General features: G+C 33.9%; 1 pseudogene; it reads left to right on the top strand.

Annotated features, from left to right (window-relative positions):
* The first annotated feature begins 22,429 nt into the window (after positions 1-22,429).
* LOC118601270 lies at positions 22,430-22,547 on the top strand (annotated as a pseudogene).
* The last annotated feature ends 3,317 nt before the right edge of the window (positions 22,548-25,864 follow it).

Below are 25,864 nucleotides of genomic sequence, written 5' to 3'. Positions count from 1 at the left end.
TTCTTAAAGGAAGGCTATATTTGCTATTGCTGGCAAAATTATCCAGACATGAGGAGTTGTGACATGTTGCATCAAAATGTATATTAACGCCCTTCTACATCCATACACAAAGGCATTTAAATGAAGTCATTCATTCAAAAAGAAGACTCCTGGCAAAAGTCATATATTTCTATTATTTTTGCATTAAAAATTAGAAAAATATTGGCTTAATTTAAACATTTTTTCAATGCATTCTGATGCTTCTAGCAACATAATTCAACTGTAAAATATAAATCAGTGGTCCTTAAAATTTTAGGAACATAAGTTTCAAGTGGAATGCTTATTAAAAAGGCAAGTTTCCAGATCACACTTGAGATATTATGCGTCTGCTCAGGAAATGACACTTTTTAACAACCACCGCAGGTGATTTTGCTGTAGGTTGTCCATGAACTACACTTTGAGACAGACTAAATACCCTACAATATATCTACTTTAAGACCATTGGATATACTGAAAGGAAATCATGATTTATTAAATATCTAGTCTCTCCCCAGTTATAATAACAGCTACTATTTAAATTGACCTCCTATAAATGGAATTGAAGTGTGGTCTTCTAGAAATCTCTTTAACTTTCTTTAGAGATGAATCCAAAGGAGCAAGTAGGTTCATATCATCCATCTTTTCACCAACCATTTATTGTAGCTTGATCAGAGCCATTTTATCTTAATTTACTTTATATAAACTCCTATATAAAAAATGTTTTTGGCACAATTTATGTACAAAAGATGTAATGTAATAGTATGGTCATCAACTAATATTTATTTTATTTAGTTCAAAATTACAAATTATTTGTGTACTAAAAATAGAAACCATTACTGTAACTTTTTTTTTTTTTTCAGGCAAGGCAACTCTTGGTTGACCTCACAGATTGCAAGGACTGGACCGTGTCAGTTTACAATCCACTCCCCTTTTTTTACACCTACAGCACCTGGTCTTCCTAGGTGGTCTCCCATCCAAGTACTAACCTCACCTGACCCTGCTTAGCTTCCAAGATCAGAGGGCATCAGGTTTGTTCAAGGTGGCATGGGTGTAGATCCTGTATCTTAATAATTTAATTTATTTCCATTTGATTTTCTGCATATATATAAATAAACATGTATATATATATATTTATATATATATATTTTTTGCTAGAATGTGTGTATTAAAAGTATATTACTCTGGTCCATCAGTTCTTATTTCCCACTGTTATCATTAAGTTTTCGTCATTTTGTGTGCATGTGTGTATGTGTGAGGGGGGGTGAGGGGGGTAAATTGGCTTCAAGGCCATAACTCCAAACACTTGATCTTGGATTAACTTATTATTTTCTAAAAGTAAACGTATACAAACAAAATAATGTTTATCATAGAAAGTGGGAAGAAAAAAATGGTTTCTCTTAAAACCTAAATGAAGATATCTAACAAGTGAAACAAAGCTGAAAGAAATATTTATTGAGCACCTAGTAAGTGCCAGGTACTAAGATGAATAGAAATAACCAGGTCAAATGCCTCATTGTATTTAGAAGCTGGAAGGGAGACTAGTTGAGACTATAAACCATATGCTATGCTTGGCACTTACTTAGCTTATGTCATTTAACCCTCATAATCATAGCAATATATATATAACATGAGCTCATTTATGTAACAAAAGTCATACATGTTTAAGCATATCTCAGTGTATTTTCTCTATATATTTCAATACATATGTTGACAGTTATGTTATGGTGTGATGTCAGAGGTTGGAGCTATTCTACTTCAGTTTGACTCTTAGTGATTAGCTTCATGACTTTGGACAAATTTATTTAATCTCTCTAAGTCTCACTTTCTTCACTGAAAAATGAAGATATTCATGATTTAATTATTTACAGGGCAGTTACGCAAATCAATGAGATAGTCCAAGCAAAACACATAGCCAAGTGTTATGAATAAAGCAAACATTTCATAAATGTCATTACCATTATATTATTTTGTGACTAAATAGAATCTTACTCTGAGATAATTCATATAACGTATTAATAGTAGTTTGATCTGGGAAGAAAAATGTAATGAGTAGAAGATGAGAAATTTGAGAAATACTTTTACTTATCAGTCTTTTTAATGATTCTGTTTAGTAACATGAGTGTGTTTTACTTTTGCAGTTTAAACAATATATTTTAAGACATTATTTTCAAACTCAAGATCATGATCTAACTATCTAATAAATCAGGTTTTTTAAGATTATATTTGTATCAAAATATACTGTTGCTTTTCTGTAGGTTTGTAAATTCTAATTAATAAGCTTAATGTGGATTTATATTTTGATGTTTATCTCCTTTCTCATATTAGAGTATAAATTCCTTTTGGACGTAGGTAATATACGCATATGTATACATAGTAGGTACTTTGGAAAAACTGTGGGCCAATACTGGTTCTAAAGTTCCAGGGATTTATCTTTTAACATTTCTGCTATTTAACTTGAAATTCATTAAATGGTGATAAATGGAGATGTTAAAAATGATGTATTTTAAAATTTTGACATGGTTCCAGAATTTGTTTCTTACGTTTCCTTTCTTTTTCCTTCTTGCTGCCCAATTTTGTGTGTGTGCATGTGTGCGTGCGTGTGTGTGTGTGTGTGTGTGTGTGTGTGTGTGTGTAGTGATGTGATGGAAAACATGGCAAGAGTAAAATATAAATTTATTCTATAAAGACAATAAGTGCATCATCTGTGTTAATGTATTCAAAGCATTTGGCTAGTTTACACTATATAGTGAGAGTAGAGGGAAACATAGGAATATATTAATAACAAAAATGCATCAATAACACTTCAATGATATAAAACAGGTAATATTAAAACAGTTCATAACTACTATAGGAGTGGAAAGAAAAGAAAGCAGTATAGGCATTCAGAGGAAAGAAACTTCAATGGAGATAGGTGAAGGCTTTTAGTTGGGTTTTGGTGTATGGTTATGAGAACAAACATAGAAGAACAGAGAAGGCCTTCTATAAAGAGAATTATGACGCAGATGCTAATACAAGAGAAAAACAATATGCCCGTTATTTGTTTCCCTTTTATTCTATTCTCCATTATCTACATCATAGTCAACCAGGGGTACTTGTTCAAAATGCATATTCCTAGGTCCCACTGCCAACCTACTAAATGAGACTTTTTGGAGCTTGTGCTTAACTTTTTAATTTCATCCTCCAGTAATTTTATGAGAATCTTTGATCTTCTAATTTTTTTATGAATATCAAGTTTGATAACCATTGAGTTAAAAATTTTTGAGATTAGTATACGCTGAGAAAAGTATACATCTTTCACAGATGCCATTTCTCCGTGAAAAATGTGACTTGATTTTAAATTAATTCATACTCCACTGTCTTCCAACATTGTCACATTTCTTTTGAAACAAGTTCTCTGGGTTCTGCTCAGAGGCCACATGCCACCAGGTCAGCATTCAGTATGTACACAGGGGGCTGTTGTGGGCAGGGATCTTCTATCTCTTCTGTAGACAGCTTCATTACTGATTACACTGATTTCAGCTCCACAGCTCATGGTTACTCTACAAATCTGCTGACCACAAGGTTGGCACCTCTCTAGGGCAATGACAGAAATGGTTGCTTTCACCTTTGATGAAGTCTTTTCATGTGCAAAATCTGAGCCTTTGTTTTCTCTATTATGGCATATCTTTAAAATGAAGCCATCTGCAATTCATCCTCTAGATGTTGCCAATCTCTTACCTACTTATGATACTCTCCTTGCTATTGCCATTATATATCCACGTGTATGTCTCAACTACAATTTCAGTGAGATTTTGGCTAAGAGGATAGACAAATGTATGCACTCAATTAATCTTGAAACTGAAAATCATTTGTTCTTTTAAACAATCTAAACTTTAACTAACTTGTTGTATACCAAATGGAATCTCATTATTGCTTAAATTTACATGGCTTTGATTACTAGGAAGGCTGAACGTTTTTTAAAAAATTATTTTAGTCTATAGACATTGAGAGAGAAAGATTAGCTTCATGGCTGATTCAGGCAAGCAGCTGTTCACAGCTACACAAAAATATGTGTTGCCAAGCTCAGGTTTAACAAAGCCTTTCTTTAAGAATTTCTATTCAGACAAAAATCTTCCTAGGTAAGGGGGTACTTCTAAAAAACAGAAAGAGTTTATTTTCTGAGCTAATTTAATATTCCCCTCTACCTTTCCTTAAATTTTATAAGCAGTATTAATATTCTTTGAAAACCTTTCCTTTATAAAGGATATAAAAAAAGTCTCTGTCCAGGCTAATCATGGTAGGTCATCATAAATTATAAATTAGATGAGCCTGGATCAATAGATTTTTAATGAATAGACCCAGAGAAATACAGTTTTTCTATGTATTAAACTTGTTTTTGTCATGTAGATACTGAAAGCAAATCTTCCTGAAAAAAGTAAATGTCAACTACATCTTTTCAATGTGCAAAGACAAAGGCTTGATATCATCCTTAAATCATTTCCCCAACACCTCCTATTCAATCTATCAGAAATATTCTCCCATCTAAATATATCCACCCACTCACTTTTATCACCTTTCCACTGAATCTACCTTCTTTTAAGCTCCCACTACCTTTTATCCAGATTAGAGTAATTGTTTTCTAAATAGCCTTCTCGCTTTTACACAATTCTCCAAATAGCAGACAGAGTGAAACATTTAAAATGTAACTCAGATCATGTCACTCTTCTTCTAATACACTGCCAACTTCCTCATTCCGTTTAGAATACAATGGCCATAAGATTCTACAGGATCTTGTACCCCATTCTCTCTTTTCTTTTCCTGCTGTGTCCCCCCTCCTTCAATGTACTTTAGCTACTCTTTACTGTCCCTTGAATATGCTAGGCACATTCCTTTTATAAGAATTTTACACTGGCTGTTTACTCTACCTTCCTCACCATCTTTAAGTCAATACCCAATAATAACCTTCTCAAGGTGGTCAGACCTTACAACTCTCTTTTTAAAAAGTTCCCAATGCCCCTTTCCCAGGACATTCAATTCCCTAACCCTTTTCTATTCTCCACCTCCACCTTGGACCTTTATCATCTTCAAATGAGGATAGGGATTTCAGGTTAATTTATTCATAGATATATTTCCATTGCTTGGACAAGGGTCTGGTATATAAGTATCTCATAATACTTGTTTAAGTCTGGAACCAGACCATCGTTGTATAGCTCACAATAACAACAAATACCTTTGCTAGATGAGATGTATAGTAGAGACTTTTATTTCTTGCAAAGAAAAAAGATGTACAATTATTTTATGGAAGTCGGCAGAACTTCCACTTCTCAGTAAATTAAAGTATTTATTTGGCCAATGTTGATTTATAACATTGAAAATGTCTTTCGGTTGAAAAATGCTAAGAAATAGAGGGTGGAATTTTTAAAACTTTTTTTTACCAGAATTATAAAATTCCATGTAAAAATAGTATTTTTGAGTAAATGCAAAATTGAGTTAACTTTATTCTCACACATGTAAAATATATATTGTAAAGCCTTATACAAATGGTTTTCATTATCTTGTATGTACTATTATTTAGAATATAGTAATAGAAGAAAAGCAAGATTGTTACTTATGATCAAAGCAGAGAAAGAATTTATTTCCATGTTTCTACTCATATTATTTGATTCAAACAAAGAGGTTAGTGTAAAAAATGTAAAGAAGTGAGTATGTCTTTTACATCTGGATAGACAGCTTCTTGAAGTCAGAATTATATTTAGTAATTGCATGCCCTCGATTTGTATTCAAGTAGACTAAATGGCAATTAAGTACTTGGATTTCAAGATTCAGTTTATAGTTTTGCTGAAATATCTCTCTGTGTGTGTGTTCCTTCCTTATTTCTGTAAATTCTCTTTCTACTAGTCCATCAAAACCTTTTTAAATTAATAAATAGAACTAACTTTCTAAAATAACAGACCATCTCTTCCACAGAACATGTAAATGACAATGATGACACTTATAAATTTGATAAGATCACATGTCAGAATAGATTATTGCTTTCTGTCAGTTTTCAGTTCTCTCCTCTCTCTCTCTTTCTCTCTGCCTCCTCACCCCCAAAATTTACTTCCCAGGATAACCCTACCTGATCATGTCATGCATTTATAAATATAATTTACTTTTTAAAAATTTAATTAATGTGGCTGAGTTTGAAGAAAATTAATACAGGATAAACCAGAATAAATGATATGTACATATAAAGATAGCTTTGTTAAAATGTAATGTTTACCAGACTCAAGTGAACACTTCTTTTTTAGGTACTAACCTTCAAAAAGAATATTTAGAGCGCACAGCTGTTAGAAATGATTACACTCTACCAAAAAATATTCTTGTGACATGCAATCTCAGGACAGCACAATAAGTGTGGCTGGGCCCAGAAAACACATCTTTGTTCGGCGTGAAAAGGTCTTTCATGACCATAATACAGTCTGGGTGTCATGCTCATGAGATTCCATAGAGATTAGCTTTTTATTCCATGATTTCATTGAAAACTTCCATTTTCAGTTTAAAAATCTTGCCAGAGGAAAATGAATATGGCTGAATTGAGGGATTGGTTCTGCCGTTCATGTACTGTGGGCTTACATTCAGAACTTAAAAAGCAAGGGGGCGAAGAGGAAGCGGATGGTTGAGCATAATTCCCTTTGATGGAGTTGGGAGGCACCCTTATCTGCAGGCAATTATTTAACTCTAGATTAAGGCTTATGGTACCTTAGCAAGAAGTGCAAAGAAATGGCAGTCGATTCTGAATAGCTTTATTTTTATTCTATTTCTGGGTCGATACTATACCCTTCATATATCATATGTTCAATCATATATTGCATTTTGCTTTCTTTTTTTTTCCAATTTTTTCTTGTTGCCAGCCTGTCTCTTAACCTTTCTAAACTCTTTTATCCTCTGCAATCACCTTCTCTAACTTATTTCTGTACTCTCTATCTTCTAGTTTTAACTCTCCACATTTCTTCTCCAGTTCTATATTCTACCTTTATTTTCTACTATTCACTACAATAGCTTGAGATGAGCTTTGGTGTCTCTGTCTCCCATTCCCGACATCCGATTATTTGCTGAGTCTAGTACAATCTATCTCTGTAATGTTTCTCACATCTGTTCCCTTCTTGACTTTTCTTTTGGCTGCTCTAATTTATATTTTCATTACCAGTTGCTGAGAATGATGACATAGCTTCCCAGATGGCCTTTCTGTCTCTTATTGTCTTTGCCCCAAATAAATTGAAATAAAACAAAAACAAAAACAAATCCTTTCACTTGATTACTGAATAACCAATTGAACTGAGTACATAAACTTCAGACTTCATTCAGCCACTCTACAAGGGACAAATAACTTATCTTTCAATTTTTCTACTCCTTTTTTCTCAGTTTAAATTTCTTACTGTTTTGCCAAAATGAGTACATTTGAAATTCCACACCATAATATTTTGTCTTCCTTTTTTTTTTTTAAGTCAAAATTATACACTTCCTCCTAAGTCCTAGCTCAAGTGATACATTTTCATGACCTGCCGTAAATATGGACTCCCTTCTTCACTCTTTAATGGTATTTGTGAGGCATCTCTGAAGGCATAGGTAAAGTTTTGCTTGGTAAACAGGTTGAAGTCAGGCATTGCATTTGTCAACTGTTTTGTTTTTTTTTTTAAATCTTCTTTAGCTTAGCACAGTGCCTTGCGCAGAGAGCTCCTAATGTCTCACAATACTGAAACTGCAAAACGGAGGTGACCACTCAGGCTCTCCTTTGGATAGGTCTCACTGCTGGGGAATTTTAAGTCCTAGCAGGATGCTATGTTCCACTGTAGGTTCGATCTATTCTGCTAGACCCAGGAACCTCCTAGGTTCTGCGGGGTGACGAGAGTGACTATAAGAGTTTAGTGACATTCGTTGGTACACAGGATTATTATGGGTTTTAGTAGTAAATGTTAAATAATAAAATTTTGTGTTTTCTTTTGAGGTTCAATTTTTGTCGATGTTATTCTTTGAGGTAATCTGTGAAGCACTATCTTTTTCATTAAAAAATTAGCTTGATATAACTGTATGTCTACTGATATTTGACCTTTTAATTAATACTATGTAATCACCAACATATGTAGATTACATATATCTACACAGCAATAAAAGTAAGAAAAATGGCACAAAAAATTAAATATAATTATGGCACAGGAATTGCAGTAAAAGTGAAATGTTACAAATTGAACTAATGATGAATGAATGAAAAACTAAGAACTGTCTTATTCAAAAGGGAAAAGGAAAACAAAGGACAATTTATTTTCTCACATTTGACTAATTGGTTGTCAATCTTATATCTTATTATACTTAAATTTGATGTCAGACCTGTGTATAACAAGACATTTGATTGACAAGGCAGTTTTTTACACATGGATGTGATGTTATACTTATGTTTAACTACGTATTTGATTGACATAAAAAAAGATCAATATATCCTTATATTTCCATCTAAAAGTTGATTATCCCAAAATACAGTGAAAGATAGTCAGCAGGTATTTGATTATGAATTAATATCTTGTTTCTTTTTTGGTTTATGCATAATAGTCATGAAATTAATTTTACTTTAGAATTTATTTTAGAGCATCTTCTTATAGTATCATGTATAAAAATTACACTTAACCAGTGAAATATATACACTACAAACCCTGACTCCAATCTCATTCTTAGATATACTATAGAATTCCATCAAAATACAGCTTTCTACTATATAGATTCAGATGCGGTAAAAACAAAACTCCATTCTGAAGGATAGTAGTCAATAAAATGAAAAACAACAGTATTAGACTGAGACGTTCTAATAATAGTGTTCTTCAAGGTTACCATTATATTTCTTTCTTGTTTCAATTATTTTAAATTGTATTTCGAATGCTAGTCACTAAGTCATATAAATTATGATTGAGTAAAATTTTGAGTGTGTTTTCATTTAAACCAGTATTTTCAAATTATTTTCTAAAGCAGCAAAGGGTGTTCTAAAGCATGTCAATAGATATTATATCAAACAGTGTGCCCTGGCTAATACATGTCGACTTAAACAAAATTAAACATGTTCCTCTAGTGCTGAGTTTTCATAGTCTTTGGAATGCTAATCTGGGCTGTGATTATCAAAGCATGGGAAATAATATCATGTTCCCCAAAGTTCTTTGAACCAAACTCTCCCTGGGCAGCATCAAGTGAAGAGAGAAGAGATTTCTCTAATATCCTTCAGAAACTACTGCTTTGAGCAATTGCTCCTTTGTTATGATGAGTACAGGATTGGATAATTCTATAAATATTACTAGAAAGATAGTGCAGTTTGGAAAAATGTATTATAAGCCTTAAAAACATGACACATTTTTTTAAAACCAGGATTTTACTTTTATTAATAAGCAGGAAAAATGCATAATGCTTGTTTTTGATAGTAAAATATTGACTATAGCTAGATTTCAAAAAAATAAGGAACAGTTCAGTAAAGTAAGGCTTATTCATAATATGCAGCATGAAATAGCATGTAGCAACTTAAATCAATATGGTAGAGTTGTATTTATTTATATGAAAAGAGTTCTGTTAGGTAGTTAGTCAGACATGAGCAACAGGGGAACAAAAGAATGGAAGCCCAGCCCAGAGACAGACCAAAGACGACCCAAAGAACATCCCATTGGTAGTTAAAGGATCACTCCTGCATCCTGAAAGATAAAGGAGTGGAGGGCCATAAACCTATAGCTGGTTTAATCTGGCCACAGATGCTTGTGCAAAAGGTACTACTCTAACCCACCCACAACCTCAGTCTCATTATATCATCATTATAATATTTCCCTATGCCTGGAAGTTCATGAACTTAATTAAAACAGCTTGAATTCTGGGTAAGCACATGCACAGTAGTCAAAGAGTTATATAGCAGCCAAGTGTCAATCAAAATCATCTCACATGCCAATCACCTAGGAATGCCTTTGTAACTACCCATCACAGCTGTAATATAATAGAGACCTTCCCACTTCTGCTCTGTTACAGACCTCTTCACTGAAAACCCGATTCTTCCTTGGAGAGTACTCTATCTTTCATCTTTTCACTGCCCGAATTCCACAGGGCTATAGCCTTCCTTAGCATGGCCCATTTCCTTTTAACATATACTTTCAATAAATCTTACCTCTCATGAATCTTGCTAAGTTGGAATTCTTTGTTGGCGAAAAAAACTGAGAATCTCCAGTGTTACCAGGGCAGTGCAGGAGTTCAGATTACCCCAAAGGTAACAGTACCAAAATATTTATGACACAGGGAAGTTTCAAAATAGTGTCTACAAAATCATTTTTTTTGTAAAAGTATATCTAAAAATGCATAGAAAAATAAGAAAACATATATCGAATTGATCATAATAGCTTCTCTGGAAAGTGTGTTTTAACTGTGACTTTAAATTTTTCTTTTCTGTTTGTATTTTATAATTCATTTGAAATAACATATATAGCATCAAATAGAGGAGAAATATAAATTTTAAGAAATTATTCTGAACTTTAAGCTTCCTGAGGACAGAGAATTTCGAATTCTTATGATCACCCCCAGAGCCTGCCTGACGATGATTAGAGTGTTTAACAGTGAATGTTAGGTTTCTCTGACTCCATCTTTTCAAGCCTGCTTGTTCCCAGGGCCTTTAGGCTAATAGCTCCTGCTTTGTCTTTCCCACAGACATGCTAATCACTAAAGGAATTCTTATGGCCCGATTTTTACAAAAACAACCTCTCCCACTTCCACTTCCCCAAACATAAAAGAAGTCTGAACTCTGCACTTTCTTAAGATAAATTTGAGGAACCACTTGAGCTCCCATCTTCTCCGCTGGCAGCTTCTTGGTCAAAGAGCCTTTCCTCACTCCAAACTCTGACGTTTTGAGTTTTGAATTTTCAAATATAAAATAAATAGAAAAACAAATGTTTCTATGGATTTTGAAATTTATCCAAACATTTAGAAAGACTATTGAACATTTATTATGTTTGGCCAGCCATGGTTTCCTCACTTCCTTACATTCTGATGAGTCTATGACATTTGGAAAGGAAGAAGAAAGAAGCAAATGCATGAATAATAGAGAAAAATTTACAAAGTAGTTTGCGTGGGTCTATTAGAATTTTTAAAAACAGATTTGTTGAGGTATAATTGATATGCCAAAAAACTACTTGTTTCATGTGTACAATTTGCTCAGTTTGGATATATATTCCCCCATAATACTATCACCACTGTTAAAGAAAAAAACCACAGGCCCAAAATGGTGTCAGCTGTATTAAAGCTTATGATATTAAACCTGACTTAATACTTGACTTAATTGCTGATCCTTTCTTAGAAATATAAACTTAATCAACCACTCTGAAATTTTCTGGTCAAGCACTAGTAAGGTAATCTGTCACCTGGACTTTTTCCAGCTTCTCCTCCCACAGAAAGAAAAGGCAGGGATTCTGGAAAACATGCGGAGTGAGAGGCATCCTCAGACCTCTCCCCTTGAAACAACAATAAGCTGAACATCTAAAACTGAACAATAATCACCCAAACTGCATGCCAGCACGTCTGAGCATGGGATCTGCGCTACCACAGATCAGAACTCCAGGTGTCAGGGAGTGGACTGGGAGAAAGAAAGAAGCTGCCTTTTGCAGCCCACAGAGCTCCTTACAGGAGGAAGGGGAGGAATAAAGGTGCGGAGACTTCCCTGAACAACCCTGCTTGGAAGTGCCGGTACTTCTACGCAGCCAGCAGCAGGGCCCAATCATCAGGGCAGGAAGCAAAGAAGCAGGAATAACAGTTGACTTTTATTGACCCTGGTTGCAAAACTGAGGCTGAGCTGCAGCCCTCAAACCCCAACCCCCAATACAGAGGAACCCCAGGAGAATCTGAAATTTCCAAACACTGCTGAAATTGTTGGCTAACACTGACAGAGACTGAAACTGAGAGTAGCAAGTATGATTAAATTTCTACAAGAAAATAATATATATATATTATATATATATTATATATATATATATATAAAATGTTATTCAGGCTTAATATAAAGCAGGGATCCAAGAAGCTTAAACGCCACCTACTGGAAATCAAGAGAAAAGTGCCTTCTTTGTAGCGGGCTAGAGAGACCTTTATATAATAAATCTTTCCATTACTGCCCAGGTAGAGAAATAGTCCATTAAACACCATGAACAGCCAAGGTGACAAGGCATCTCAGAAAGAAAGAGTAAAATCTCCAGAAAATAAGCTTACCGACATAGAAATATGCCACTTAAACGACAGAGAATTCAGGATGGTACTTCTGAAGAAACTCAATGAATTCCGAAACAGGTCATATCATAATTTCAGGAATTGAAAAAACAACTAGATGAGCAGAGCAAGGAGACTGAAACCTTCAAGAAGAACAGAATAGATATTCTGGAGAGAAAAAAAAAAAACATGGCAAGAGTTGAAAAATGAAATAGCAAGCTTGGGAAATAGAGTCAATCAAATAAAGGAAAGGATCAGTCATCCTGAAGACAGAAATCTAGAAATAAATCAGAAGGAAGAAGAGAGAAACCAAAGAATGAAATATAACGAAAAGGAAATACAAGAATTAGCTGATACCATTAAGAGAGGAAATATAAGAATAATGGGCATTACCAAAAGCGAGGAAAAGAAGCGGAGACTAGAAAGCATTTTCAAATAGCTGATGAGAATTTCCCAAGTCTAAGGAATGAGCTGGAGCTTGGAATTCAAGAAGTCAACAGAACACCCAATTATCTCAACCCAAAAAGGCCTTCACCAAGACACATTATAATAAAGTTATCAAAAATCGACAAAGATAGAATTCTCAGGGCAGCCAGGGAGAAGAAAACAATAATGTATAAAGGAAAACTCATTAGATTATCCTCGGAATTCTCAGCATAGACCTTACAAGATAGAAAGGAATGGAATCAAATATTTAAATTATTAAGTAAAAGGAACTACCAGTCAAGAATAATGTATCCAGCTAAGCTTGCTAAGCTCTCCTTTAGATACGAAGAAGAAATTAAGACCTTTCCAGACATACAAAAATTGAGAGAAGGAATTCTCCTCTACGAGGCCTGCACTACAGGAAATACTGAAAGGAGTCAGCTCACCTAAAACAAAATGACCAAAAAAAAGTACATAATTAGAAGTAAGGTGACTAGCAGGCAAATAGAAGCAGAGGAGTGCAATCCTTACTAGGAATAGGGCATTATAAGCTTAAATAATAACAAGAGAATTGCTGTTAGCAAGATAGTAATGAACGTTCAGCATACATAGGGACAAATTGAGATAACAATGACTAAAAAGGGGAGGATTCAAAGATCCAAATTCACTAAGGGGAATGTAGATAAAGCACACACAGAAGAAAATGGATGACTATATATATATATATATATATATATAACTATAACTATCCTTTTCATATTCATAATGGCAACCACACACCAAAGATTCAGTACTGGTTTATAATATAAAACAAAAACTAGAGATAAACCCACAATACCCAATCAAAATAAAGAAAACAGAAACCCAAGGACAAGGAAGCAATAGAAACACTGAGCTACCAGAAAGCAAAAGATAAAATGGCTATAAGAAAATCTCACATTTCAATAATCACCTAAATGTAAATGGACTGAACTCACCAATAAAAAGGCACAGAGTTGCAGAATGGATCAAAAAACAAAACCCAACCATATGCTGCCTCCGGGAGACACATCTCAGCTTCGAAGACAAATTTACACTCAAAGTAAAGGGATGGAAAATGATATTTCAAGTAAATGGCATTCAGAGAAAAGCGGGAGTAGTGGTACTAATATCAGACAAAACGGACTTCAAAATAAAAAAGACAAAGAAAGATACTGAGGGACACTTCATAATGATAAAGGGAATCATGCACCAAGAAGACATAACACTTATTAATATCTATGCTCCCAATCAGAAACCCCCAAAATATGTAAAGCAATTACTAACAGAACTAAAGGGAGAAACAAACCAAAGCACTATCATAGGAGGGAACCTAAATACCCCACTGTTGGATATGGCCAGATTATCCAAACAAAAAAAAACAATAAGGAAATGATATCCTTAAATGACAAGAATTGACCACATAGTGGGACACAAAAATAACCTCGACAAATATAAGAGGGTTGAAATCATACCAACCATATTCTCTTATCATAATGCTTTGAAACTAGAGATCAATTGCAAAAAGAAATCAGGAAGAACCGTAAATACCTGGAGATTAAACAACATGCTGAAGAATATACTGAAGAATAACTGGGTCAGGGAAAAAATAAAAATGAGATCAAGAGATACAAAGAAAAGAATGATAATGATAGTACACATATCAAAACTTTAGGGACATGGCAAAAGTGGTCATAAGAGGAAAGTTCATATCATTACAGGCCTATCTCCAAAGACAAGAACGAGTACAAATAAACAACTTAATACTTTATCTTAAAAAACTAGTAAAGGAAAAAAAAATGAGGCCTACAGTTAGCAGAAGGAAAGAAATAATTAGAGCATTTTAAATGAAATTGAAAACAAAAAAAGAGAGAAAAAATAAATGCAACAAAGTGTTGGTTCTTTGAGAAGGTTAATAAAATTGATAAACTGGCTAGACTCACTAAAGAAAAAAGAGAAAGGACACAAATAAATAAAATCAGGGATTAAAGGGAAATTATGACTGACATCACAGAAATACAAAGGATCATACAAGAATACTATGAAAAGGTATATAATAACAAATTTAATAATGTAGATGAAATGGACCAGTACTTAGAAAAGTAAAATCTTCCCATACTGAATAAAGAAGATCTGGAAAATCTAAATAGACCGATCAGCAGTATGGAAATTGAAACAATTATCAAAAACCTACCAAAAAGTAAAAGTCCTGGACCAGATGAGTTTAACAATGAATTCTACCAAACATTCAAAGAAAATTTAATACCTGTTGTCCTCAAACTCTTCCAAAAAATCAAAGAGGAGGCAATATTTACCAACTCATTTTATGAGGCATATATTACCCTGATAACAGAAACGTGGTAAAGATAACACGAAAAGAGAATACTACAGACCAATATCTCTCATGAACACCGATGCAAAACCTAAATAAGATACTAGTGAACCGAACACAGCAACATATTAAAAAGATTATACCCCATGATCAAGTGAGCTTCATCCCAGGAGCACAGGAATGGTTCAACATACGCAAATCGATTAATGTGATACACCACATAAACAAAAATAAGAATCATATGATCCTATCAATAGATGTAGAAGCCTTTGACAAGAAACAGCTTCCATTTCTGATCAAAATACTTACTTAACAAAATCAGTATAGAAAGGAAGTACCTTAACATAATAAAGGCCATATATGACAAATCCTCAGCCAACATTATACTTAATGGGGAAAAACTAAAAAACTCTAAGATCAGGAACAAGGCAAGGCCATCCAGTATTGCCGCTGTTATTCAATATAATATTAGAGGTCTTAGCAAGTGCAATCAGGCAAGAGAAAGATATAAAGGGCATCCAAATAGGAAACGAAGAAGTCAAACTGTCACCATTTACACATGACATAATTCTCTATGTAGAAAATCCTAAAGACTCCACAAGAACACTACTAGAAACAATAAGCAAATATAGTAAAGTTTCTGATACAAAATCTATGTTCAAAAATCCATAGCATTCCTATACTCTAATAATGAAGCATCAGAAAAAGAAGTGGAAAAAATAATTCTTTTTGCAATTCCACCAAAAAGAATAAAATACCTATGAATAAATTTAACAAAATATGTGAATAACCTATGTAATGAAAACTACAAGACCCTATTAAAATAAATCGAAGAAGATATAAAAAAAGAAAAGATATTTCGTGTTCTTGGATTGGAAGGATCAACATATTTAAAATTACCATATTATCTAAAGCATTGTACAGATTTAATGCAATCCCCATCAAAATCTCATTGACATTTTTTAAAGAAATAGAACAACAACAACAAAAATCGGATTTGTATAGAAGCACAAAAGACCCCAAACTGCCAAAGCCATCCTGAGAAAAAAGAACAAGGCTGGAGGCATCACTCTGCCCAACTTCAAATTATACTACAAAATGGTTTGGCATTGGCAGCAAAACAGACACATGGACCAGTGGAACAGAACTGAGAGTCCAAAAGTAAACCTATATTCATATGGCCAAATAATTTTTGACAAAAATGCCAAAAACATACAGTGAAGAAAGGAAAGTCTTTTCAATAAATGGTGTTGGGAAAACTGGAAAGCCACCTGCGGAAGAATGAAACTAGACTGTTGTCCTTCACCACACACCAAAATTAACTCAGAATGGATTAAGGACCTGAATATAAGACCTGAAACAATAAAATGCATCAAAAAAACATAGGAACTAAACTCAAGGACCTTGGACTTAAAGATTTTATGAATTTTACCTCAAAAGCAAGAGAAGTAAAAGCAAAAATAAAAATAAATGAATGGGACTACATCAAACTAAAAAGCTTCTGCTAAGCAATAGAAACCAATGACAAGGTAAAGAGACAACCATCCGAATGGGAAAGCAACGCCTCTAATAAAGGCCTAATATCCAAAGTATACAAAGAACTCATACAACTCAATAACAACAACAACAACAACAAAAATGATCCAATCAAAAAGTGGGCAGGGACCTGAACAGACTCTTCTTCCTAGAGAACATACAAATGACCAGCAAATATATAAAAAGATGCTCAACATCATTAACTATTAGGGAAATACAAATGAAAACCACAATGAGATACCATCTTACACCTGTTAGAATAGCTATAATCTACAAGACAAGTAATAACAACTGCTGGAGAAGATGCGAAGAAAAAGAACCCTCATACACTGCTGGTGGGACTGCAAATTGGTACAGCCAGTATGGAAAACAGTATGGAGGTTCCTCAAGAAAACTAAGAATTGAACTACCATATGATCCAGCAATTCCTCTACTGGGTATTTAACCCAAAGTCTTAAAAACCCATATCCAAAAAGACAGTTGCACATCAATGTTTATAGCAGCGTTATTCACAGTGGCCAGGACATGGAAGCAACTAAAGTGTCCTATGATAGATGATTGGCTAAAGAAGCTATGCTACATATATACAATGGAATATTACTCAGCCATAAGAAGAGGTGAAATACTGCCATTTGCAACAACATGGATAAACCTCGAGATAATCATGCTAAGCAAAATAAACCTGAATGAAAAAGTTGAAAACTTACATGTGCAATATAAACCTAAAACGATAGATGAACAGGAGAAACAAACAGAGATTCAGGGACATGGGAAAGTGACTAGTGGTTATCAGAGGATAGGGTTTGGGGGAGGATGGGACAGGTAGACAGGGTAAAGGGAGTCAAATATAGGGGGGTAGGAGCAGGTTGAAGACAGTAAAGTTGATCAAATATACGGTAGCTGAGGGAAAATGGACTTTGGGTGGTAATCACACAATAGAATACACAGATGTCAAATTATAATGTACACCTGAAAATTATATAACTGTATTAACCAATGTTACCTGAATAAACTTAATTAAAAAATAGACTGATATATATATATATATATATATATATATATATATATATATATATATAAAGAAAAAAAGGCAATCTGCATGATTAAAAACTTTTGTCATTCCCTTTCCCCCAAAAGAAGATGTTCTGGTTTAATAGCTGCCTTGCCGCACCCTTTTTTCTGTAAAAGTCTTTCATTTTGTACAGCCCCTCAGACTGCCCTTCTAGTTGCCTGATTCATGAATCCTTAATAAAGCCAATTAGAGCTTCAAATTACTCAGTTAAATTTTGGTTTTTAATGCCACAATGAAGGTAATAAACGCATACTTTACCTCCAAAAGTTTTCTTTTATCTCTTAGATGTTTTTAACCTACATGCAAGGTTATGTTACAAAATTAATTTTCAAGGATTTGAGTATTTAAATATTCACAACTCCAATGAATACTATATTTTTAAACACTAGTGCATTTGAAATTGATTGGTAAAATTTTATATCAATCTGAAGTATGGCCTTTTAAGTCATACACAAATTTTTTTTCAAAGTTTCTTTCTCTTTTAGATCAAAGAATTGGAATAGATTCATAGAATTCTTGCCTTCAAGTAGGATTATGTTAAATCATTCCTTACAGAAATGAACCTAACCTTTATTCTTGATTGATTTTACTCCCCTAAGTGAATTATTCTTTCTTCATGATCATCCCTGATGAAATCAATTCTGTGTATTTCTGATCACTTTTTTCAAAACCTCATGACCAGATTATGGTGTCAAGTTGCTGATGACAAGTGCATTTTGCAAAGGGGAGTGATGTGAATAGTTGGGGACTTAGAAGTAAATCACTAACTCAGCCCACTCTCAAGGGGAGAGGATACACGAGGAAGTGAGAGTACCCTGAGATCCAACCAAAGAACATTTCCCAGATGGACATGGAATTGATACAAGACCCTATTAGTGACTCCTTTTGGATTACCATTTCTCCCCTTCTGAACAGACATGTATCTATAGAAGTTGTAGTGAACAGACTCTAAGGTCTTTCTGTGATCTCTAGCTCATAAATATTTATACCTTTTTATAAATTTCACCTTACAATGTGAGAAGAACCTGTGACTAGCTTCTAACTAGTAGAATATAGAAAATTATATAGGATGTCATTCTCATGATTATGCTACATTTTAAAGCTTTATATTGTTAGTAGATTATCTCTTGCTCTTTAACTGGCTTAGAAGAAGCAACCTGTCATGTTGTAAGCTGCCTATGTAGAGGGTCATATGGTATGGAACAGCAGTCAGCCTCTAGGAGCTAAGAGTGGCCTCCTGCAGATAACCAACAAGAAGTAAGTCCTAAGGTCATATTCTGCAAGGCAATGAATTTTGCCAATAGCTAAGTAAGGTTACTAGCAGATTCTTCCCTAGTTGAGCTTCCAGATGAGAACTGAGCCCTGGTCAATGCCTTGTTTGCAGCACTGCAGAGAGCCCCAGTAAGCCATGCCTGGACTCTTCACCTACATAAGCTAATATAATACATGTGTGTTTATTTTAAGCTGCTAAATTGTGGCAATTCATTACACAGCAATGGAGAGCTAACATAGTGGTTATGCTTTGCCTGTCTTACCATTGTAAGGTGGGTGGGTGTGTGGGGGGCAGGTGACTTGTCTTTTTAGTTTCATGGGTCCACATATCAAGAGAAACTGTACTTTGGCTACCTCATTTGCACCTGGATCCAATTTAGATGAAAAGATTCTGGACTCTGACCTGACAATCTGAGATGAGACTTTTAGGGGGCTCAGAAGAAGAGAATTTTACAAATGGGAGTGATGTGAATCATTGGGGACTTAGAATTAAATCGCTAAATCAGCTCACTCTCAAGGGGAGAGGATACACTAGGGTGTGAGAGTACCAGAAACAAGAATGAATGGGGCCCTCTTGAAGATGAGCTACCACACATTCTAAACTTTTAATAAGACAAAGATGCCCACTCTTGTCATGTCTGTACATAGTGATGAAAATCCTAACCAGGACAGTTAGGCAAGAAAAAGAAATAAAATAAACTGAAGTAGGAAAGAAAGAAGTAAAATTGACTGTTTGCAGATCACGTGACCATATATATACAAAATTCTAAAGGCTTCTCCAAGGAACTGTTAGAACTAATGAGCATGGGTCACCATTTTTCTAGAGTCATATGATAGTTTCATTACTATTTTTTCTTTTATTCACTGCCCAATGTCATATTATAAAATAATGTTTTAGGAATTTGTTATCTATTGCTATCCAACAAGCCCCACAAATAGTGCCTTAAAATAGCAATTATTTATTTGTGCTCATATGTCTGTGAGTTGACTGGGGATTAGCTGATTTAGGCTATGCTGAGTTGGACAGCTCTGCTTTAAGCTCTGAGTCGGAATGTCTGGGTGGGCTTGATTTAATAATATGAGTTGGGTTTGGGTCCATTTCACATGTATTCGTTCTTTTGTTTAGACTGAAATGGCAGCAGCAACATAGAGAAAACTTTTCTCAAGGTGATGGCAGAATAAGCCCCTTTGGATAATAACATTTCAAGTCCCTGCTGTACTTATGTTGGTTTTTCCCATTGGAAAAGCAAATCTTATGGCAAAGGCAAGTATACTTTGCTATGGAGGTGGGGAAGGGAAGTGGTGAATATTTTTGAACAATAATCTAATCTATGCCAAATATGAGCATTCTGCCAGCTGCCAAGTATATCGATCTTGACTCATGGACCAGGGAAATAACAAGTGGGTTCAGAGACCAACTCCTTCCATTGTAAGATAAATCTGGACAAGAGCTTCATTTAATTTTCCACTTGGCTTCTGTATACCCCTATTCTAACAAGGATGGGCGATTTGAATTTGTCGGTATCGCTTTTAGCTCATGCACTATATCTCATATCTCTCAAATGATTTGAATATTCTTTTCTCTGTAGTTATTCTGATAAATGGCCATAGTCCTCTGGGGAAAAATTAGGGCAATCATTACTGTCTACTTCTAGTGGCATTCCAAAATCTTTCCTCAAGTGGCGATATCCTCTTTTGGTTGATGGACTTTGGGTCTGAGAACAGGAGCAAGACTGAAAATTGACCAGGGATCATGATTCTCTACTTCTAAACTGACATCCGCTTTCTGCTCACCCACTTTTGATCTTTATCTGTTACATATATTTAACAATGTCCTCATTGGCTTCAAACCACAGACAGAGCTCGAGCAAAGAGATGTAGATAATGGCAGTTAGAATTTGGATGGCATAGAGTAAAATATAAAATCCAGGGAATACGGGCAGTGTACTGGTGTTATTTGCCATACCCTTTAATGCTAGCATGGCTCTCACTATATTCTTGTAATTGCTTCCTATCTGGTGTTCTCAGCTTCCACTTTTATCTCTTTTCAAAATACTCTCTGCACAATAGTGAGAAAGATGCTGATAAAACTCAAATCGGATGTGCCATTCCTCTGCTCAAAACTCTCTGTTGGTTTCCTATCTTACACAAGGTAAAAGCAAAGTCCTTATCATGAGATTGGAGGTCTCACAAGATCCATCCCAACCTCCCTGACTTCCTCTCCTACCATTTCCTCTCCTCTCCATTTTGATACAAAAAAACTGGTCTCCTCACTCTTTAGATACCTTAGGTGTTTGCAACTGCTACCCCCTCCCTCTATCTGGAAAATTACTCCCTCAGGTAGTAGCATGCCTCCTTCCCTCACCTCTCTCTGTTCTTGACTCCAGCATTCTCTCAGTGTGTCTTTATATTCATAACTACCTTCCCAATCTCTAATTCTATCCCTTTTTATTTTTATTCCTCATCCTTATCACATTCTAACATTCTATATATTTTCTTATTAGTTTGCTTAGTCTCTGTCTTCCTTCTAGAATGTAAGATTCACCAAGACAGTTTTTTTTTTATCCACCTCAAATCTCCGGTACATGAAAGTCACTCAATGAATATTTGCAGAATGATTGAAAGAAGCAATTTTAGAACCTAGTTACTGAACCTGGCTCAGTTTAAAAGTTTGCCTTTTAATTTCTTAAGAGACAAGGTAACATTTTTCTAAGGAAACTTTAAAGCCTAATTTAGTAAAAGGATGTTTTTCTTTTAACATTGTTTATAGTATCCACAAAATCATAGTTGAATTTGTAGCATTAATTCCTATATGGTTCAGTAAGGCTGTCAAAGTAGATGAATATGACATTTGTTATAAAATAACATATACTTTGAAAGCCATAACTATTTTTTTATTTTGATTTTTTCCATGGATCCTTTTATAAACTATAGGCTTAATTATTTTCTAAATTAAATAGAAGACTTTGAAGGTGTTCTCTTTGACATTTCTATTGCTCCAATTTTACAGAAGCTTAATTATACTAAATATATTTAATTTTTTTATTTAACATGTCTTCTATTTTGTAATTATTTTTGGCATTGCATTAATCTGGATCAAATTCACAAATGGGAATTTGCTATGATGTCTACTAATATTATTATTGCATATTTGTTTTATTCTACATATTTCCAACTTTTTTCTTGTAATAGTTTTTCTCCTGTTTTTCAAAACAATTCACGCCTGTTATGAAACACAAACAATATAGAAATGCATAAATTAAAAAGTAAAAATGCTCTTTTCCCTATTCCACAAAGAAAATGGTTAACCATTTAGTATATATGTTTTATTTATATATTTATATAATTTTCTTTGACACATAGAAATATATGCTATCGATGTTATTTTATATCTTCATATAGGTATATATCTTGATAGATACAGTACTATTTATTCAACATGTTTTGAAGTGTACAATACAGCAGTGTTAACTATATACACAGTTCTCTACACAGAACTCTACAACTTATTCATCTCATAAAATTGAAATGAAGTTTACAACCATGTCACCCTGAATGTGCCCAATCCCATCTGATCTCGGAAGCTAAGCAGGGTCGGGCCTGGTTAGTACTTGGATGGGAGACCACTTGGGAGACTAGGTGCTGTGTGTGTGTGTGTGTTTTTTTTAGAAAACTGAAATGAAAGTAATGTATAATTTACAAATAATAATAAATATCACGTTGAAGTTTTCTTTTACACAGTAATTATCATTAGACCTAGATGCTATTTTTAATTTTATAGGTATTTATTTTTATTTGTATATGATTTTGTATATAGAATATTAAACTATGTTATACTTCCATTCAGGGATAAGTCCTAAATACTAGCAGATATGTTGAAGGGCGCTGTGATAACTGTGAAAAAAATAAGTTGTCCCATAGTATTTGAAACTTGACAACTATGAAAACTGTGAAGACTGAAGAGAGATAGCTGGTATAAAATCTCTAACATCTCTAACAAGTGTCTTTATAAGATGAGTGAGAAGAAATAACTTAAAAATAATATAGCCATGAGCAAGTTACCCATTTTTTTCTTTCATAAAGATAAATGTCATAATAGATCAGTGCTCTGCCTCTATTTTATATATTCAAAGTATACTTTTTTCCTTCTCTATTCTTTGGGACTGAAATTACTTTAGAGAGTAGTTAGAGAAAATTGAAAGTGTTTTGGAACGTGTAGGAATAAAAAGTTCAGACTGCAGTGAAACCTTTAATAACTCCTGAATTATGTCATCTATGAAGTAACAATAGATGACAAACTCAGCTGTAAGCAGAATAAAAGCATCCTTTTCTTAAAAAAGGAAAAAAGCCAGTTTCTCTCTAGAGTTATGATCGGCTTTAGATTTTCAATGTTCTTTGTGCAAAGTTTTAATGCACCATGAAGTATACCTTAGTTTCAATAAAGATATTATCGTTAATAGAGTCTGGGGTTCAAGTACCAGTTTCTAAATTGTTAAGCCTACTAGGGTGGTCTCATGCTGGGAAGGAATTCAGTTTGTATATACCTATATTGTTTTCCTAAGCAGCTGATTACCTTTGCCATAAGTAGATTAGATTTTCTGATAAGCAGGTTTCTTATCAGAAATTCACCATCTATTATTGCTAATACTGTCCACTTGATATTTAATTATTTCTTGTATGTCTAAAAAACATCTCATACTTGAAATCTCCAACGCAGATCTCTACATCCCAAATTACAATGGCAACAGAATTCAGTGTATCTTTAACATTTTGTTTTCAGAAATGTTTTCCCTTGTATCAAATAGGCAGTTTAACTTTTAAAAGTCATGTACATGGAAAATTCTTTGCTGAGAGATTCTCATCTTTTTTTAGATGTTAATTATCATAAACTATAACTGCTTAAACATATCTATTTCATTGGTTTATAGGTCTGTGTTCAGTCTGGCAGTCAGATTGCAGATATCTGTTAGTAATACCCAGAGAATAAAATGTCTCAATGAAATAGCAGGTTAGAAGCAATCCAACTGCATCATGGAATATAGTATAAAATTAAACTGATATGTAGCAGAATTTAGAATTCGTTTGTTAAACATTCATCACAAACCCGCGCGAGCTTAATTTTTTTTTTTTTCAAATTTCAACACAAATACTCTAGTCTCTGTTTTGAATCCTACTTATTTTCTTTTTGGGAAAAATGACCCTTTTTATTTTTTCTCCCATGAAACATAAGTGTTTAATAGGATGTAATTCAAGTTATGGCTTCCGCTCTATGATTTTATAATTAGTTTTCCAAATTCAGTATTTGCTTCTTTGTACCTTCAACTAGTCATCCAAAAAATCTTAAAGAATAGATCATTAAGAGTTATGTTATTTAGAAAATAGAGAAATTCATCGATATTACCAATTAATCAAATTTATATAACTACATTTATTTTTGCATGTTCCCTTTTGTCTTTTTCAAAATGAATCTATTTTTATATTATCACATTGGTATCCTAAATTTTCACTTGGCAATATTTAATAAGCATTATACTATAATCTTTATAATGACCATTTAAAAATGTAATAACCTCCTTTTGACTCAGCATTATCTAACAAGCCTAAACTTTACAATAATCACTTTAAACATTTTAAATCCTTATTTAAGAGTCCATATAGTGGGCGTGCCATAATTTAAGGAACTATTTCCCTGGTGCTTGTCTTTGATATTTCTTCCAGTTTTCTTCATTATGAATTATGCTTTAATGAATAACTCAATATTTTGGAGACAGACAGACACAGACAGAGAATTACAATGTCATAAAATGTTAACATTTGAATAACTTGGGTCAAGGATACACAGGAATTCTTTGAACTATTTATGCAACATTCCTATAGCTCTAAAATTACCTCAAAATAATTCAAAAGAGGACATTTGAATAAATGGAATTATTAAATCAAATATTATGCATGTTTTGAAAGCTTTTTTTTATATTGTCATTTTATACCAATGAGTGGTACAGCAATATGTGAATATCTGTTTCATTGCTCAATTAGCAAGTGATCTCTGAATAATCCATTTAGAGAAGAGATTTTTGTGCTTTGCTAAATTCATAAGCAGGTTCTGAACTGGAGATGGAAGGCTGTGTAAATGTGAATAGTATAGAGGTATTATGGGAGAAAAGGAAGAGATACTGCATTTAAAGGAATATAAATGTCAAAATTTTTTCCAGTTATGTTTGGAAGTACTCACACAACAGAACAAGAGTGGAAGTGACAAGAGATTGTTGTTTCCGTGGATTTTTTTTCCCCTCATTTGTGAGTTTGTAACTGACATATATGCTCTGTAGAGTAACTCCATCACTGTTAGTAAGATTTTAACATTGGTAATTTTCTCCACTATTCCAAAATAGAACGTTCCTGTGAAATCTTTTGTAAGTTGAAATGGCGTAAAGCTAAGAAGTAATTTATATGGACAGTTGTTTTGAGCATTCCCAGTCCCCCAAAATAACCTACCAAAACGTGCCAAATAACACAAAACCTAAAATAACACTTACATATAGTAAAAGCAGTGCCTCTCTTGCTGCGCTGGGTGGATGGTGCCTCTCTAACCACTTGCTGCAAAACAAACACCGAATGCAGTTTCAGCTCTTCACCTTTTGTCCTAAAAGCAAAAATATTCTTTGGATTTCTTTTGGTTAGTGATAACCAGTGCTAATGTAGGCCTTTCTTAAAAGCCAAGTGGAATAACGTGAACTTTCAAAAAGTGGGGATACCTGTATATGTAAAGTCAGAGAAGCAAATATTTCAAAGCTGGAAGGAAATTTAGAGATTTTTCAACTTAAAGCCTGCAATTTTACAAATAAAAATATAAAAACCCAAGATTAAAGAGTATGGTTGTTTATGGTCATGCCACCCTGAACAAGCTAGATCCCATTTGATCTTGGAAACCAAGGAGTGTCGGGTGTGGTTAGTACCTGGATGGGAGA

This window comes from Rousettus aegyptiacus, unplaced genomic scaffold (genome assembly GCF_014176215.1).
Source record: "Rousettus aegyptiacus isolate mRouAeg1 unplaced genomic scaffold, mRouAeg1.p scaffold_m13_p_3, whole genome shotgun sequence".
Taxonomy (NCBI): Eukaryota; Metazoa; Chordata; class Mammalia; order Chiroptera; family Pteropodidae; genus Rousettus; species Rousettus aegyptiacus.
This window is presented reverse-complemented; position numbering and strand designations above follow the sequence as displayed.